The following is an 18,124-nucleotide window of genomic DNA, read 5'->3' as shown; positions in this document are numbered from 1 at the left end:
TCCTAGTTCTTTCTCCCATTGTATAGTAAATCCTGGGCTGTCTTTATATTTCAGCTCATTTAGTATCTTAACTCCTTTCGATATATTATGTTCTGGTGGTACCTTCTTATGTATCAAGTTTTCGAAGGATGTGATATTATGCAGGTTGATCTCGTTCTTCAACTCTTTTTCGTACCAGTGTGTCAGTTGCATATATTGGTATCTGTGTTGTGGTTTTTGTTCTTCCGGGACTATAAGTTCATTGAGGGGTTTTAATCCTCTATCATCTATTATTTCTATTGCTCTTGTACATCTCCCTTCTGTTTGTATGAGGAATCCTCCTATAACATTGCCTGGTGGAAATCTGGGGTTCCCAGTTATTGGTATCGATAAGCCGTCATAATATATTAGGTCCTTGTACTGTCTTGTCATTTGGTCCCATTGTTTTAGAAGGTTTCGGGCTATTATTGGATGTTTATCTATATTTTGTCGACTTGCTTTTGGTATCCATGGGAGGCCTGCCATAGTCGTTTTAGTAATTAATTGTTCAATTTCAACCCAATCCTTGGTGTCTTTTTGGTGCTGCCAGTCTAGAATCCTAGACATTGTTATTGCTTGTGAGTAAATTCTTAAGTCTGGCAGTCCCAGCCCTCCTTTTTCTTTAGGCCTATTTAGTGTTTTCACTGAGAGCCTATTGGTCTTAGTCCCTCCCAAAAATTTAGCGAACATACTCTGAGTTTCCTTAAAAAATGAGCCCGGGATCCTGCATGGTAGGGTTTGCATCAGGTACAGAAATCTAGGGAGAACGTTCATCTTAACTATTCCTATCTTTCCGAACCAAGAGAACTTGATTTTGCTCCAGTCTTCTATTTCTTTTTTTATCTGATGTAGTAGGGTGTTATAATTCAAGACATACGCCTCTTCCAGCTTTTTTGGAACTTTGACTCCCAAATATTTGATATATGATTGTACCCACTTGAATGGAAAATTGATTTTTAACTCCCTTAGAGTGGGTGCTTGTACTATTAACGGCATTGCTTCTGATTTAGACGTATTTATTTTGAAGTTACTGTATTCTCCAAATCGTTGTATTTCTCCCATTACTTCTGGTAATGAGGATTTTGGTTGGGTTATATACAGTAATAAATCATCTGCATAACATGCCGTCTTGAATTGCCTTTTAGCCAAAGAGAATCCTTTTATATTGGGGTTTTCCCTTATTGCTCTAGAAAGATGTTCCATTGTTAGTACGTATAGTAATGGTGAGAGGGGACACCCTTGTCTAGTCCCATTGCTTATTTGGAATGGGTCAGTTAGTGTTCCATTTATCTTTATTCTGGCTGTTGGATTTGTATACAAAAACATTATCCTTGCTAAGGCCGTCTCTCCTAGGCCTATTTGCCTCAAGGTAGATTCTAGGAAGGCCCATGAAACTCTATCGAAAGCCTTTTCGGCATCTGTAGATATTATCAAAGCCTCTTCTTTTCTAGATAGCATCTGTTCTATTAATGTAAACGTCTTTAATACATTGTCTCTCCCCTCTCTTCCATGTATAAACCCCACTTGGTCCTTGTGACTTAACCTCGGAAGTATAACTTGAAGTCTCTGGGCTAGCATTTTAGCATATATTTTTATATCTTCATTAAGTAACGATATGGGTCTATAGCTTGCGCATTGTGCCGGATCTTTGCCGGGTTTAGGGATAACTGCTATATGCGCTTCAAGTAGTGCTTTTGAAGGTCTAGATCTCTTCTCAATTTCGTTGAAAGCTTGAAGCATGTTTGATCTCAGATCCAATAAGCTCTTGTAGAACACCATTGTGAAGCCGTCCGGGCCTGGACTCTTACCCGTCTGTGATTGTTTAATTGTCTGATTTAATTCTTCTTTTGTGAATGGTTGTTCTAATTTTGTTATCTCTTCTCTCATCAGTTGTGGTAGACCCGTCTCCTTCACGTATTCATTCAGTTTTTCTGTCTCGTGTTCCTTTTCTTTCACTTTCAAATTATATAGCGAAGTGTAGTAATTGTGGAACGTCTTTCCTATTTCTGTTGTAGTGTGGCTTAATTCCCCTGTCCTATTTTTTATCATGGGAATATATGCTAATGCTTGTTTGCCCTTTAATGCTCTGGCTAATAATTTCCCACTTTTGTTACCATGTTCATAGAATTGTTTCTTACATATTAATGTTTGATATTGGTATTTTTTTTCCAGTTCATCTTTTAGCTGTTGCCTCAGTCTTGTTAGTCTTCCATATTCTTCTTTATCTCTTGAAATTTTATGTTGTTGCTCCGCATCATTTATGTCATTTAATATCTTCTCTATTTTGTTAGTTTTTTCCTTTTTAATTCTTGCCCCATGTTTGATCAGAGTCCCTCGCAGTACACACTTTAACGTTTCCCATTTAGTTAATTCTGATGTCGGATCATTTTCGTGAGTACATTGAAAATCTTGAATCGTCTTTTCTAAATCTTTTAAGCAAAGTGGGTCCTTAAGTAGTGATTCATTTAATCTCCATGAACCCTGTTGTTTCTTTGTCTTGTCTTCTTCCAAAGTTATATAAATTGGAGCATGATCTGAAATAGTTATATTCCCGATCTCTGATCTTGTTGTTTGTTCTAGCATATGATGTGATATCAGTAAATAATCAATTCTGCTATATGTATTGTGGATGTGTGAGAAAAACGTGAAATCTTTATCTCTAGGATGTTGTATCCTCCATACATCCACTAATTTTTCCAAGTGTAATTTCTTTTTTAATGTCTTATGTGCTTGTAGAGATATTGAAGTTTTGCCTGTTGTTGTATCTATTTTGGGGTCCAGTGTTATATTCAGGTCTCCTCCTACAATGACTGGGCCTTCTGCCCATCCTGTTAGCTTATTCAGAACAGCTGTTATGAATGGAATTTGTTTTATATTCGGGCTGTAGAGATTTACTACTGTATATTGTTTACCTTCAATGTTTAACTTTATTATTATATATCTGCCTTGGGGGTCAATCCTTTTATCCGTAATTTTATGTACGAGTTTCCTGTGTATAGTTATCGCTACTCCTTTCGATTTCCCTAATGGGTTGTCGCTTAATACCCATGTCGTATAATATTTACTTTTTATTATTGGTCTGTGCGAAGTTTTAAAATGAGTTTCTTGAATCAAAACAATATCTATGTGTTTTGCTTGCATCTCCTGTAAAATTTGGGACCGCTTTTGTGGATTGTTTAGGCCTTTGACGTTATACGAACATATTTTTATTGTCATTTTTTTTTTTCTTTCCCAGAACTTCTTTTCGTTATGATACTTCTGTCCTTCTTCTGAATTGAGGCGTGGCTACGTGTCAAGAAAAAACCTTGTGGGTTTGATATAAAGTGCATCAGATCATAAAAAGAAACCAAAGAAGAAGAAAAAAAAAAAGAAAAAAAAAAGAAAGAAAAAATAACATAGAAGAAAAGAACATCCAAAAGACAACGACATTTATACATATACATGAGACCCTAGCTAATCCAGGATTTCCATCAACAAACTCCATTTTCTATTCCCTTTGCAGCACTTCTTTTTGCTGCTCCCTAATCTGGGGCCTCTTTAACTACTACTTCCTCTGAACTGTCTGAGGGAGAAACATATCTCCCTTCCCAATATATACGAGAAATTTTTATTTTCTTTATTACGCATTTGTTAGTTCTTATTCTTTCCAAAAAGGGGTAAAGAAAAACTAAATGCTTATGTATGCCTATAGGAAGGAACATAGAAAGGAAGGGGGAGGAGAGAAAAAAAAAAAAAAACCCCAGAAAAGGGGGGGAAGGAAAACTGTAAAGGGAAAAATGTCTGGCATGGCCTATTCTATTGTTTATATCCAGATACATGCTTACCCACCCCTTATATCCTGCTTGAATATATATCCTTTATATTAGAAAAGAAGAAAAGAAAGAAAAGAAAAAAAAGAAAAAAAAAAAAAAAGGGGGGGGGGAGGGAAATTTTGTGAAAAAGTGAATTCGGATTGTCTTAGTGAAATTTTACATATGAAAGTCTTCTTTCTATTCTCCCAAACCGTGAAAGATAAGGGAATATCAGGTGATTAGTTGTGGTTCTAAATGTTAAATAGTGAGCGTTGTGATAAGCTAACATTCAATAAAAGATTGACCTTATGAAGAAGAAAAGGAGGGAAGTGTGGTTAAGCTAACATTCAATAAAAGATTGACCTTGTAAAAGGAAAGAAAAAGGGAAAAGTGATTAATTAGTAATGTGTGTTCTCACAGGTTTTTTATATAACCTGTTTCCCTATAAAATTCAGTGTGTGAATTATATCGTAGTGCCCATTAACATATTGTGATTTAAGGGGAGAAGGAAAAGAGGGATAGAAAGAAAAAAAAAAGAAAGGGAAAAGGGGGGAAAGCTTACGACCCTTTCCATTGTACTACTAAAACAAAGTAATTTCCAAATATGTCTGGGGGAGAACCCTAGTATATCCAATATCACATACATTGAGAATCCTTGAATATCTAACAAATATCCGTTGGTATTCCATTTCGTTTATGCTTATAAATACATCCAGTAACCCCATTTTATTTCAAATTTGTTTTAGTTAGTTTATCCCATACAAGGGAAGAAAAAAAAGGAGAGAGAAAGAAAGAGAAAAAAAAAAAAAAAAAAAGGGGGGGGGGTGCTTGCAACTGTTTCCTATATCATTAAATATCCGTTGATGTTCCAGTTCGTTTGTGCATTTGAATACTTCCAGCAACCTCCCTTTATATCAAGTTTGCTTTGTTTAGTTTATACCATTCGAAGGGACAAACAGTGATAAAAAAAAAAAAAAAAAAAAAAAAAAGGAGGAAGATATAGGGGTGGCTTGCGACTGTTATCAGTGTCCAACTAGGGCAAGGTAATTTCCAGATGTATCTGGTGGTGGGGGTCATATTCTAACCATTATCGCATTCATTCAATGTCGTTTGGTATCTCAATCCGTTTACAATTTTAACTACGTCCAATGACCCCATTTTGTTATAGGTTTACTTTAATTAGCTTATATCACAAGAAAGAAGAAAAAAAAAAAAAAAAAAAAGGGGGGGGGAAGAAATGCTTACAGCTATTTCAAATATCCTACCAAGGCAAAGTAGTCTCCAGATGTATCTAGAGGGGGCCATAGTGTAACCCGTGTAACATTTATTAAGTATCATTAAATATCTATTGATGTCCCGTTTCACTTATACATTTAAATATATCCAATGGTCCCGTTTTATTTCAAATTTACTTTGATTAGCTCATAGCAGGAGAAAAAAAAAAAAAAAAAAGAAACCCCTCCCTCATCCTAAGTAACCAAATAAATAAATAGATATATAAAAGTGTTCCCTTATTACATAAACATATGATTAATCGGCCTGCATTACTTTGTAAGTAACTTTATGTTTTGACCTCATTGTAAACCAAGCATATATTTACAAGATGATCATATTATATTAGCTCTCTATCACAATATGTTACTTAAATTTTAACCCATTACTTCCTTTGTTTTGCACAATATATCACAGTAATAGAGGCCTATATATTATTAGTGTCTTCTCATTTCTCTACGAGTACTAAGTTATTTTTTCTCTGTATCTTCACCCAATTGCCAGTGCTCAAGTCTATCAAATCTGCTCCTCCATAAACCATCTGCCTCCATTCTTTTAAATCAGCCACCGGGACGCCCAGTCCATGGCAAAAAGAGTCTACCCCATCAGGGTCTGCCAGTGTGTAAAGTTGCCCATTGTGGTAGGCTGAAAGAGAAAATGGATAATTCCATCTATACCTGATGCTGCGTTCTGCCAGAATTGCTGTCAGTGGTCTTAGTAATCTGCGTTGCTGCAGAGTTGTCCACGCCAGGTCCTGAAAGATCTCTATCTTTTTACCTTGGTATGTGCAGTTGTTGGTGCTCCGAGCTTTATTCATTATGGCCTCCTTCACTTTAAAATTGCGGATACAGCATACAACATCCCTAGGCCCATCTGCTCTTGGATTCTTGCCTGCTGTTCTGTGGGCCCTCTCAAATTCTATTTTCTCTTCTGTCGGTTGCTGCAGCAAAGTGTTAAAGATCTCCATTATTACACTTTCAAGGTCTTCTTTGGGGATCGCTTCACTGAGACCTCTTATCCTCACATTGTGCCGCCTTCCGCGGTTCTCTAGGTCTTCCAGTTTACGCTTAAACAGGTATATCTCTTTATGGTGCTCATTGGTACGGGATACATTCCTATTGACCGCCTGACGGTTTTCCGTCACCTGGGCCTCCAGCTCCTCTAATTGGGCGCCCAAACCTTGCAGCGCTTCTTTTATCTCCTCCATATCTTCTTTCTGGGCTCTCCGCATTTCATCCACCATCTCTCGGATATCGCTCTTGGTGGGCAGCCCGTCGAGCGCTTCCTGCAGCGAGCGATAAGTTCCATCTTCCTTATCTTCTGTGCGGCTCGGGCTAGCGTTGCATTCCATTGCCTCCGCCATCTTGCCTCCACACGAGGCTCTCGGGCGCTCCATTCTGTCAAAGTATTTGGAGACTGGTAGGGCCTTAGTAGTTTGCGGTGGTGTTGCTGTAATCTGCTGGGGCTTTTTTTTCTCCGTTTTCCCCATATCAAGATATCAGGTTTTCGCTCACGTAGTAGCACAGGGAAGCTCAGGGGTATCCACAGGGGTATCCACAGTTAAATTTGGCGCAGTTAGGTTTAGCGAGCTAGCTCAGGGAAGGGAGCTCTCCCACACACGTCCTCTTACTTCGACATCCGGTCACGCCCCCTTGATGTACTGTTTTAAAAGAGCCGAGCCAGGTAGGAGTCGAACCTACAATCTTCTGATCCGTAGTCAGACGCGTTATCCATTGCGCCACTGGCCCACTTAGGGTTAATTGGTAAAAGGCATATTTAGAAATTACTTTGCCCCATTTAAACCTAAATAAGACATTGTTATTAACATTTGTTAAAACTGCTTATCAGTCTGTGTCCCACTGGGTCTCCAGTAGTCTCAGGGTCTGATTCTTTTTTAGTTAAGGTGAACATATACAGGCCTATAAAAACTGGCAACAGACCAATTCAGCAGCTTATTATACAGTGTATGGGGCCCTCCAGGCTACCCTAACCAGGACCTTACCAAAAACCTGCCCAAAAATGTTGATCGTGTGGATTTAAAAACCCTTTTGGATTGAGGATCCATTAGTTCTTTATCTCATCCAATTTTCATTCATACATTCTATCTAAAGGAGGATGAAGGTGGCCAGAGATGCACCCATATTATCATACAAGAGATCTTTCGTATGATAATAGATGCATGTGTGGTGGGAGAGAAGGCAATCGATATCTGTAAAAAGCCTTGTATATCATCTAGTCAATCAGGCAGGACTGAAAATTTTGATTGAACATTGTAACATTAATTCCGAATAATAAGATCTGACCTGACCTGTTTCACCAAAAATTAGCAAAATGAAAGAAATTCTACAAAATGCTTTGAAAACAAATATTTTCAACCAATTTACTCCAAAAATTTGGAGAGCAACATAGGAAAGCACAAAGTTCAGGGGGTGACATGGGTGACAAATATGGGCTGCAATTGGCCATTGGTAGCCCCTATGTGGACTGGCAGCCTACAGGAGGCTCTGGTAGGCAGTGCAAATGGTTTGTATGCAACTAAAGCTTGACTTCAAGCTAGGAATTCAAAATAAGCACCTGCTTTAATCTCACGGAGAGCAAAAACCATTGGGTTGGTGAGCAACATGGTAGGCAGAACACACAGTTTTTATGCAAAAAAACTTGCCTTCAAGCCTGGAATTTAAAATTGTGCACCTGCTTTGAGGCCACTGGGAGCAACATCCAAGGGGTCAGAGAGCAAAATGTTGCTCACGAGTTACTGGTTGGGGATCACTGCCTAGAGTTACATCCCTAGTAAAACAAAATTCCATGACAATAAAGCTTAGTTTAACCTTCTTAAAGTCAGACGCATTAATTACACTATTGCAACTTTCTGATCTTATCCTATCTTGATTGATGCTCAAAAATGCAGTGTTGTTGCATACAACAGGTCCCACCCACCCTTATTCAAAAGATTTTGCTCCACCTCTTTTTTTTCACATATTATGTTATGTCATTCTGTCAATAAAAGGAGCACCAGTTCTTGAGTAAAACTCTTCAATCAGGTAAGTACATTTGCAGTACCCAGCTAATGCCTATTGAAGAAAATATTACTGAGAATTTGGAATGATAATAAAAGTACTGAGCCAGGTAAGCCAGGTAGATCTTCTGATCCGTAGTCAGATGCATTATCCATTGCGCCACTGGCTCACTTTGTCAAGAGGAGATGTGTCACAAGAGATTACTATTATACTTTTATTATTATACTATAATATAGAAATAAGTTATTATCAATTTTACGATGAAAAACTGGAAGTTCCTGTCTTTTGTAACTTTTGCTCCTTGGTTTGGAAGTGTCCAGTGGTGTAACCACGAGGAAGCAGACTACGCAGTTGCGGGGGCATCCGGGAGTATAGGGGGTGCGGTGACAAGAGAGGGGGGGGGGCGACTTGCTTGCTTGTTTCTGATTTAAATGTTTAATGACATATGCTTGATATTAATCTCATTGTTTCTGCAGATGTAAGTGTAGGGATGTGAAAATCTTAGACACCCTTACACATTACAGACAGGCACATCCCTAGTAATATGGACACCTCAGTGGGTCCTTATGGGGACCTTGTGCTTATGTAACCCCTGCAGTTCACACCGTGTACACTATTGGCACTGTGCCAGAGTATAAAAGGTTTAGGAACCATGTGCTCTGGGTCCATTGCTTTAGCCCAACCAAGCAGGCTGGAAGGGAATGGGTGATGCTGACCCTAGGCGCCTTGGCCCTAGTAATTAGACAGCTATACTCGTTTTATAGATCATTCTAGGAGTGATAGAGAGGTTAATTAGTTGAGCAGCTCAAGGCTCCGCCGAGGAGATTAGAGGGATTAAGATCCCAGGGTATTACTGACCCAGAGTAAGGAACCAAGTGTTGAGATAGGGATGTCAGGAGTTCCCCTAGTCTGCCACTGGAAGATATCCTGAAAACCAGGCAATACCCATCACATGCTGTCAACTTACTCTCTGCTGTATATTCCCTAGCCTGTGGGGATTCAGCCTATACATGCTGTGAGTATATGCTTCCTTTATGCTGCTGTGTATGTTCTATACTCCATTGTGGATCAATGTGCTAAATGATCTCTGTGCTATTGTTCAATAAATACTGTTCTTTGTTCAACTGTTAAAGAACTACTGGCGCCCATCATTGTGCTATCGCATCAGGTTACATTTACACTACACCCTTGCCTCCACCCCGCTGCGAGGGCTTACCCCTGAGAAAGAGAGCTCATGGGTGGTCTCAGCCCACCAAGGAAAGTAGCTTAAACTGTCCTAGCACAAGTCAGTTTACTATAGCGCTACATAAGCATACTACTTCCAGTATTGTTGCAGACTCAAGGGGGAGGAACACAATGCCAGATCCCACCCAATTTGCCCAAAATGGTTTGCTCCACCTCTTCTTTTTCCAGATGAATGCAGTCTGTGAATTTAAAGAGTGCCGGTTATTCCGTATGACTCTTACATCAGGTAAGTGTAATGTTTTTATAGCTAACTCACTTAGATGAAATTTAAAAGCCCATAACAATTAGCTTAGAGAAGTTAATTTTACTGAGAATTTTGATGATACAGTTTTAAAAGAGCCGAGCCAGGTAGGAGTCGAACCTACAATCTTCTGATCCGTAGTCAGGCGCGTTATCCATTGCGCCACTGGCCCACTTAGTGTTGGTTTATAAAAGGCATACTGTATCTAGATATTACTTTGCCCTACTTAAACCTAAAACATTGTTATTTACATTTGATAAATCACTTTGGAAAAATTTGCAGAGAATAAAAGCCCATAAGTAAAAACGCCCATTGACTTTAATGCCCATTAAGCGCCCATTGACTTTAACAAGTATGAGGCTGCATCTGCCAAAGAGACCCTGAAAAGTTATTAAAAGAGAATCAGCAGTTACTAAGATAATTTACTGAATACCATTTCCCTGCTCACAAAGAAAACTCCAGGGGGACAGATACCCCCCCCCCCTTGTTGATAGGAGAGAACCTTAAATTAACACTTAGGGCAATGGTAGACAATATGATTAGTTAATCACAACAATTCTCTTCTGTAAATGACTAATTTCCTCTAAATATTTTCCTGACAGAAATAAAGTGAATCGCCATTGGTACAACATATGCGTTACTTCGACTTTCCGAAGTCGCCCACGTTGTTTGACTTATCTCCTTATCTACAGCTTGCAGTATATTGGTTAGACGGTGCACTCCAGGGGCCCTCTTAGAACAGAATCGCTTGTTTCCAATTCAGCATTTAAAACAAATTTCCATTATTCAAACATCTTGGTACACCAAATTACACAGCGCCATGAGGTCTGACGCGTTTCGTGTCACTGCACTTCATCAGAGAATCTCCTTATCTACCATTGCTCTAAACTGTTTTGTTTGGGATGTATCCCATGTGCGTAGTGGCAGGTATAGACAAATTTGTAACTTAGAAGGTAAAAAAAAATCTGGCAAAGAAATTGCACAACAGCACAAATCTCTCTCTGCTTTGATTTAGTAATCGCTTTACTTAAAGTTGAGAAGCTTTAGTTCAGTTTTAACCAGAATGGTCTCTATAAGTCTGGTCATATTCAATTGAACTAATTTTGGTTTTGAGGGTTTGTAGCCTAACTGTAATTGGCTGAAGTCTGCACATGTAGCAATACATCTCTACAGCTCTATGTTCTTCTTGTTGTTGGGTCTGCAATATCACATGGCTTGGTGCTTAATATATTCACTTTGGAGTAGCACCAGCATACTTTACTGACATCTGCCTTGGTGCTTAATATTCATCTCCTTGTTTCTGCAAATGTTAGTATACAACTTCCAGTTTTTTTGAAGACTCAAGGAGGAGGAATACAGTGCCAGATCCCACCCGCTTTGGCCAAATGATTTCCAGATGAATGCAGTCTATGGATTTTAAAAGTGCTGGTTATTCAGCATGACTCTTCCATCAGGTAAGTGTAGTGTTTGTAATACTAACTCACTTTGATGAAATGTAAAAGCCCATAGTGAAGTTAATATTATGGAGAATTTTGATGTATGGATGATACAGCTTTAAAAGGTCAAAACTACAATCTTCTGATCCGTAGCCAGACGTGGTATCTATTGCGCCACTGGCCCTGTGAAAGGTTATCTGCAAATGATTCACCTCCACCTAAACCTAAATAAAACTTTTTGTTTTTTTAACATTTTTTAAAGCTTTTAATCAGTCTCTGTCCAAACGGGCTCCCAGTAATCATAGGGTCTGCTTCATTTATAAAATCACCAAGCAAGAACAAAAATAATAAAAAAAATAATTGATCTGATTTATACTCTATATTAATCATGACTCCAGGGGTGCTTCGCCAATTCGGCAGCGCCCCACTAGGTACCAGGGGCAGCAAAAATGCTGCTCCTGGTACTTTAAGAGCGAATTTTCGGGGGAGGGGGGGTAGCAGCACCTGCTGCTGCCTCAGGCGGTGGAGGGGCCAGGATCGCCCCTGCATGACTCTTCTAGCAGGTAAGTGTAGTGTTCATGTAGCTAACTGAATTATATGATATATAAACAGCTTAGTGAAGTTAATATTACTGAGAATTTTAATATAAGAATGCAGTTTTAAAAGAATTGAGCCAGGTAGGAGTCGAACCTAAAATCTTCTGATTCGTAGTCAGACGCGTTATCCATTGCGCCACTAGCCCACTTAAAATTAACTGATAAAAGGCATATCTAAAAATTACTTTGCCCCACTTAAATCTAATAAGACATTGTTATTTACATTTGATAAATTACTTTGTTTGTGTAGCTAACTGAATTATGATATATAAACAATTAGCTTAGTGTTGTTAATATTTCTGTGAATTTTAATATAAGGATGATACAATTTTAAAAGAGTTGAGCTTGGTAGGAATCGAACCTACAATCTTCTGATCCGTAGTCAGACGCGTTATCCATTGCGCCACTGGCCCAAATCAAAGCGTTTGCAGTATATCTATATAATACACAAAAGCCATGAATATCCTGTAAATTATATCCTTATAAACGGTGAGTAGTGATGTCATCAGTTATAAACGGTGAGTAGTGATGTAATTTCTGTCACATGACTCACTAAAATTTGTGTATTATAATAAATAAAGTACCCCCAGTTGTAAAATATGAGGATATTAGAAGTTACCTCGGAGTTCCATGACCTGTATAAAAACACTCGGCCTTCGGCCTCGTGTTTTTATATGGTCATGAAACTCCTCGTTAACTAATAATATCCTTATATTTTACAAGAGGGGGTACTTTATTCACTATATATTAGTTTGCGCTACTTAAATATTAATAAGACATTGTTATTAACATTTGTTTAATCACTTTGGAAAAATTTGCAGAGAGGAAACGTCCATAATTAAAAACACCCATTGACTTTAATGCATTTGGACAAAAAAAGTCACCATAAATAAAAACGCCCATAGAGTTTAATGCATTTGGAGCGAGGAAAATTGTCCCACTTAAAAACATCCATTGACTCAATGTGTTTTGCTAAATTTTCGCTGTTTTGCTAATTTTTCGGCAAAGCGAAATGGGACAGATTCGCTCATCACTATGTATAAACTAATAGTTTAGTGGAGTTAATAATTCTGAGAATTTTGATGTACTGTTTTAAAAGAGCCGAGCCAGGTAGGAGTTGAACCTACAATCTTCTGATCCGTAGTCAGACGCGTTATCCATTGCGCCACTGGCCCACTTAGGGTTAATTTGTAAAAGGCATATTTAGAAATTACTTTGCCCCACTTAAACCTAAATAAGACATTGTTATTAACATTTGTTAAAACTGCTTATCAGTCTGTGTCCCACTGGGTCTCCAGTAGTCTCAGGGTCTGATTCTTTTTTAGTTAAGGTGAATATATACAGGCCTATAAAAACTGGCAACAGACCATTCAGCAGCTTATTATACAGTGTCTGGGGTCCTCCAACAGGCTACCCTAACCAGGAACTTACCAAAAACCTGCCCAAAAATGTTGATTGTGTAGATTTAAAAAAACTTTTGGATTGAGGATCCATTAGTTCTTTATCTCATCCAATTTTCATTCATACATTCTATCTAAAGGAGGATTAAGGTGGCCAGAGATGCACCCATATTATCATACAAGAGATCTTTCATATGATAATAGGTGCATGTGTGGTGGGAGAGAAGGCAATTGATATCTGTAAAAAGCCTTGTATATAATCTAGTCAATCAGGCAGGACTGAAAATTTTGATTGAACATCGTATAGTTAATTCCGAATAATCAGATCTGACCTGACCTGTTTCACCAAAAAAAGATTACAAGCAGGTTCTTATTTTGAATTCCTAGCTTGAAGTCAAGCTTTAGTTGCATACAAACCATTTGCACTGCCAAACAGAACCTTCTGTAAGCTGTCAGCCCACATAGGGGCTACCAAATAGCCAGTTACAGCCCATACTTGGCACCAGGTCCTTGCATTTCAGGTACACAGAGGCCCAATTAACACATATAGAGGCCCAAACAGCCCCCACCAGCCCACTAAATACTGACTTTCTATGGGACCTTATAGCAGCCCCTCTGGCATTTGCCACAACCCACAGATTGCCAGTCCGGGCCTGCTTGGCACCTCCATGCTTGACTTGCTCTCCAACACTTTTTAGATTGAAAAAAGGTTGGGGAGCTCTGGTTTAAATAATGGTAAAAACCAGCTGGTTAATTAGAGCACTGTGTATATTTTCTTGTTATTGCATGGAAGACTCTGTCCCAAATGTGATGTATTGGAGACTCGCACAAAACAGAGACACACCACACTATGTGAACAGGTTTTACACATGGGCTTCATTATATTTCTCCTTGATATGCCCACCTTGAGGTTGATAGGATCATAATGAAAGGTAGTAGGCGGTCGGATAATGGGACCACATCAACGAACAGATGATTCGTTGACTCCCGGTCAGATATCGAAGAGGAAAGCCCATCAGACTCGCTCTGTCAGCAGCTTTTATCGGCCCATGTATGGCCACCATTACTCAGCCCCTACTGCAACCACAAAAACAACAGCCCCCACTTCCCAGACCAACAAAACTTTGTTTTTGTTGAGGGAGGGATTTTACCAACCCCCCCCCCCCCCCCCCCGGGATGAACTGGTATGTTTACTATATAGCTTAAGTGGGGATGGGGGTTGGGTACTGTTCTGTGCCTTTCCCTATCTTTTCTAAACTGAAAATGGGGGAATTATGGAAAAAGATGAAAGCACATGCTAATAGCCAAACCACATGTCCTTTTCTATCTCAGCATTTGTCACAGAATCTATTTCATGTTCAACTCAACTAACTACTCTTATTTTCTGCCGGGGAATCCAGAAGCCTATTTTACTTTATGGCAGGGGTATGCTTTCAGGGTCAGTCTTGTAGCAGGCTATTAATGGAGTAGAATGCAACAGTGACACCAACCTTTAACTTCTTTCCTTTTTTGGGCAAGACTGGTAGGTAAGTGTAATAGAATGCATTTAGAAAATCTAAATCCCAGCACCGTGACTGCACTATACTGAATTTAGTGTAAGAAAGTTACAGCTGTAAAAGATCCAAACCAGGCAGGAGTCGAACCTACAATCTTCTGATACATAGTCAGATGCGTTATCCATTGCGCCACTGGCCCAAATAGGGTTAAGTGAAATTGTGGAACAAAAAGTTTCTGCTTCTCTAATTTTTATGCCCCCCCGACCTCCGGTTAGTCGCAGAGCTGTTTTAATTTTTCAGCAATAGTTGAGCTAGAGAGCTGCAGTTGTACTGAGAATTTTTTGAGCATGTGAATATTGCTCTTGCTGTGCAAAGAAACTGGGAGTTCTTTGCTTGAGGGCTGGCATCTCTGGAGTGCCAAAGACATAGACCTGCAAATTATGCATTGTATGTCTAAGTTGACATTATAGGAACTGTATCTCATCCTTATTGCAGAAGCAAAAGTCATGTTTTGATCGGTGTAAGGACTAGTACTAGTAATCATTCTACCAAGTTATAAAGCTCTCTCACCAGGGGGTCTGAATAATTAGCCATTGGTCAACAAGTAAAATGAGCCCAAATGAAAAAATGCCCTATGGATGGTCATGCTGATGAACTCCCCAGCCATACCTCATTTTGACCAAACCTGCCCATATTCTACCCAAACCTATCTTTTTGTTATTTATAAAGGTATTTAAAAACCTCAGCTGTCAATCATATATTGCCTACCCCCTCCTCTATGCCTAGAGGCGGGGGAGGCAATCGTTTTCACTTTCTATTCTGCACTTCCTAGATGTCAGTGGACTCCTCATATTCCCCATTACCATTAAATTGTATAGCCAGTGCATGGGGCATGCAGATAAGGCCCCAAATTCTGATTTTGGCATGAAGTAAAGCTTGCCTTAATAACAATGTTCACAAGATGGCAGCTGCCTGTTTGCTGTATTAGAAGATTACAAAAGGATCAAAGAAGGAAATTCCGAATAATTCATATAGTTTAAGTAAGTTTATTTTGCTTGACAAACACAATAGAAAGTGATTTGGAATTGTTTCTAAAGGTGGCAGGTCCCCTTTAATATAGGGGCCCTCAAATGATTTTGTTGTAGGGCCCAGTTACTTATAGTAACACTGTTAAGGCAAACAAATGAAGACAACCAAAACTTTCCATGTAATAGCAGCTAATTCAAAAACACATAGAGCCCGGATAGCTCAGTCGGTAGAGCATCAGACTTTTAATCTGAGGGTCCAGGGTTCAAGTCCCTGTTCGGGCGCTAATTTTTTTTCCAACTCAACCACATACAATTTCAAAAAATCACAAAAATAAGTGATTGTTTTTTATGGAATATTCTGAAATACCTGCAATGAAAATGTAAAAGTGTTGAAGCAATTGCCTCTATAGACATTCTACTGGGTTCGTATGTAAGTTTATTGGTTCTTGGGATTGTAGCCCACTCTGCCCCCTTTAGTCACAACAGATATGGGTGGTTGTCTTGTGCATCACTATTTCCCACTTATCCAAGAAGGAAAGGCGATATGATAACTGAAAACTAAACATTAATGGATACTTGCAAAAAAAAAAAAAGACATTCATATTGATCTGTATCTCATGTTTACTGGCAAGATTATAAAACTTCTAGAAAGAGAAGAGGCAGTGTTTGTTTCTCAAGTGCAATAAACACTTTCTACAGAGCCTGGATAGCGCAGTCAGAAGGGCATCAGACTTTTAATCTGAGGGTCCAGGGTTCACATATTTACCTTTCAATATTATACTTTATTTATAATTCACACATATAACCATATTAGGCCCCGCTTATTAGATCTTACAGACTAATTTACAACCACATTTGTACAACACATTTCAGTTGTATTAGGCATCAATTCACCTGCCTTTAAATGTGGAACGGATAACCCACATAATGTAGGAACACACAAAAAAATGTGCAGGTTATAATGCATCTCACATATAAATACTCAAAAACTTAGATTGTAAGCTCAATAGGGCAGAGACTAGATTTACTATTGTTATAACCCCCTGTTTGATCTATGACTGTTTTGTTCTGATGTACAGTGCTGCATACATAAGTAGTGCTATATAAATATAAATATACATAAAAAAACATTAAAAAAAAACATGTTTATAGCTCATTGGCTTCATTGCATGAAATAACTACATTGATAATAATTGATCATTTTTTTCCTACATAATTCTAAGCAACTCTGATTATATATGCAATAATCTTTCATTATAAATGTTCTATTGTTTTTAAGTTATTTGTAAATGTATTGATATTGTAAAATAAATAAAAATATATCTGTGGCAGACAGCCTTTCTATAGGATTATAGCATTTGGGGCTGCCAGACAATGGCAAGCATGCGCATGGGGGCCCCCCAGGGTTTGTAACCCAGTGGGAGACGCATGCAGAGACACAGTAGGGGGGTCCGGAGGGCCCCAGTCGAACCCTAAGCACATCTGATTCTTACGTTCATATTTTTGAGGGCTGAGAGAAGCGGAGCCAATTAGCCACGTGTCCATTACCTAACAGCATTCAGTCTGGCTTTGAGCGGAAGTCTCTTCAGCTCTGCAGGCTGCCTGCACAATAATTATTTTACATAAGCTCCAGATTCCCTGCCTCTCACTTTGAAAAGTAGAACCAAAGGGAGGGGGGTGTGGAACTGCACAGAAAGAATAGTGAGTTGTTGAAGCACTCCTGAAGTTGGACTCTTGGTCTGGCTGCAGCAGCTCCTTAAATGCAGAATGTCTTCTACACAGCTCACTCAAGTCAGGTCCCTCCCCCTTTCCCTTCCCACACCATCATCTCTTTCTGGCCTCAAAGTCAGCTCTGGGAACTGCCAAAGCTTCATTCAGCTGACTGTAGGACGGTGGGGGTGGCAGCTAGTAGCAGTTATTGAAGAGAGACTGCATACACCAGGCATTGGTCTGCTATTATCTGTGGCTGAACACCTATGATAAATACATATAGAAAATGCCTTTCCATGGATTAGATGTCAATATGAAACCAGATAAGAAATAATTATAATGGAGAGCATAATATCACTTGTGATAACAAATTCGATCAGCTCTGAGTCCTCTTTTGGCCTGGTCACCTCCATGCCGGCTATGTATGGGTAAGCTCCTCCACTTTGATCCAAGACAGAAGATGCTCCCCTATCAGAAACTATTACTATTATTATTATAAATATTATTAGCAGTATTCTCACTCCTTACACAGGTGTCTTTTTTTGTCTTCTGCCTTGGACCTTATATGAAAAATATTTCATACTATATTTGGTGTAGTACGAAGACTTAGATATCGATCGGTTCGTCGATCGGGCTCAGGCCCGGACTGGCAATCTGTGGTTTCTGCAAATGCCAGAGAGGCTGCTGTAAGGTCCCATAGAGGTAATTATTTAGTGGGCTGGTGGAGGACTATTTGGGCCTCTGAGTACTTGGAATGCCAGGGCCTATTTTGACTCCCAGTCCAGACCTGATCGGGCTAGATGGAAAATTTTGATTGGGCACCTTTGAAGGCACCTGAACATCGGCCATTGTTAGTGCTGAATTGTCAGATCCA

General features: G+C 39.1%; 6 non-coding genes across 6 annotated transcripts; 1 reads left to right on the top strand and 5 right to left on the bottom strand.

Annotated features, from left to right (window-relative positions):
- Positions 1–6,756: 6,756 nt before the first annotated feature.
- Positions 6,757–6,829, bottom strand: trnar-acg. Its single transcript has one exon. It is a non-coding gene; the product is annotated as a tRNA-Arg (tRNA).
- A 2,854-nt stretch (positions 6,830–9,683) lies between these two features.
- trnar-acg lies at positions 9,684–9,756 on the bottom strand. The gene has a single exon. It is a non-coding gene; the product is annotated as a tRNA-Arg (tRNA).
- Positions 9,757–11,689: 1,933 nt separating this feature from the next.
- On the bottom strand, positions 11,690–11,762 carry trnar-acg. Its single transcript has one exon. It is a non-coding gene; the product is annotated as a tRNA-Arg (tRNA).
- Positions 11,763–11,956: 194 nt separating this feature from the next.
- Positions 11,957–12,029, bottom strand: trnar-acg. Its single transcript has one exon. It is a non-coding gene; the product is annotated as a tRNA-Arg (tRNA).
- Positions 12,030–12,718: 689 nt separating this feature from the next.
- On the bottom strand, positions 12,719–12,791 carry trnar-acg. Its single transcript has one exon. It is a non-coding gene; the product is annotated as a tRNA-Arg (tRNA).
- Positions 12,792–15,749: 2,958 nt separating this feature from the next.
- Positions 15,750–15,822, top strand: trnak-uuu. The gene has a single exon. It is a non-coding gene; the product is annotated as a tRNA-Lys (tRNA).
- The last annotated feature ends 2,302 nt before the right edge of the window (positions 15,823–18,124 follow it).

This window comes from Xenopus laevis, chromosome 3S (genome assembly GCF_017654675.1).
Source record: "Xenopus laevis strain J_2021 chromosome 3S, Xenopus_laevis_v10.1, whole genome shotgun sequence".
Taxonomy (NCBI): domain Eukaryota; kingdom Metazoa; phylum Chordata; class Amphibia; order Anura; family Pipidae; genus Xenopus; species Xenopus laevis.
Note: the sequence above shows the minus strand (reverse complement) of the source record. Positions and strands in the feature narration are given on the sequence as shown.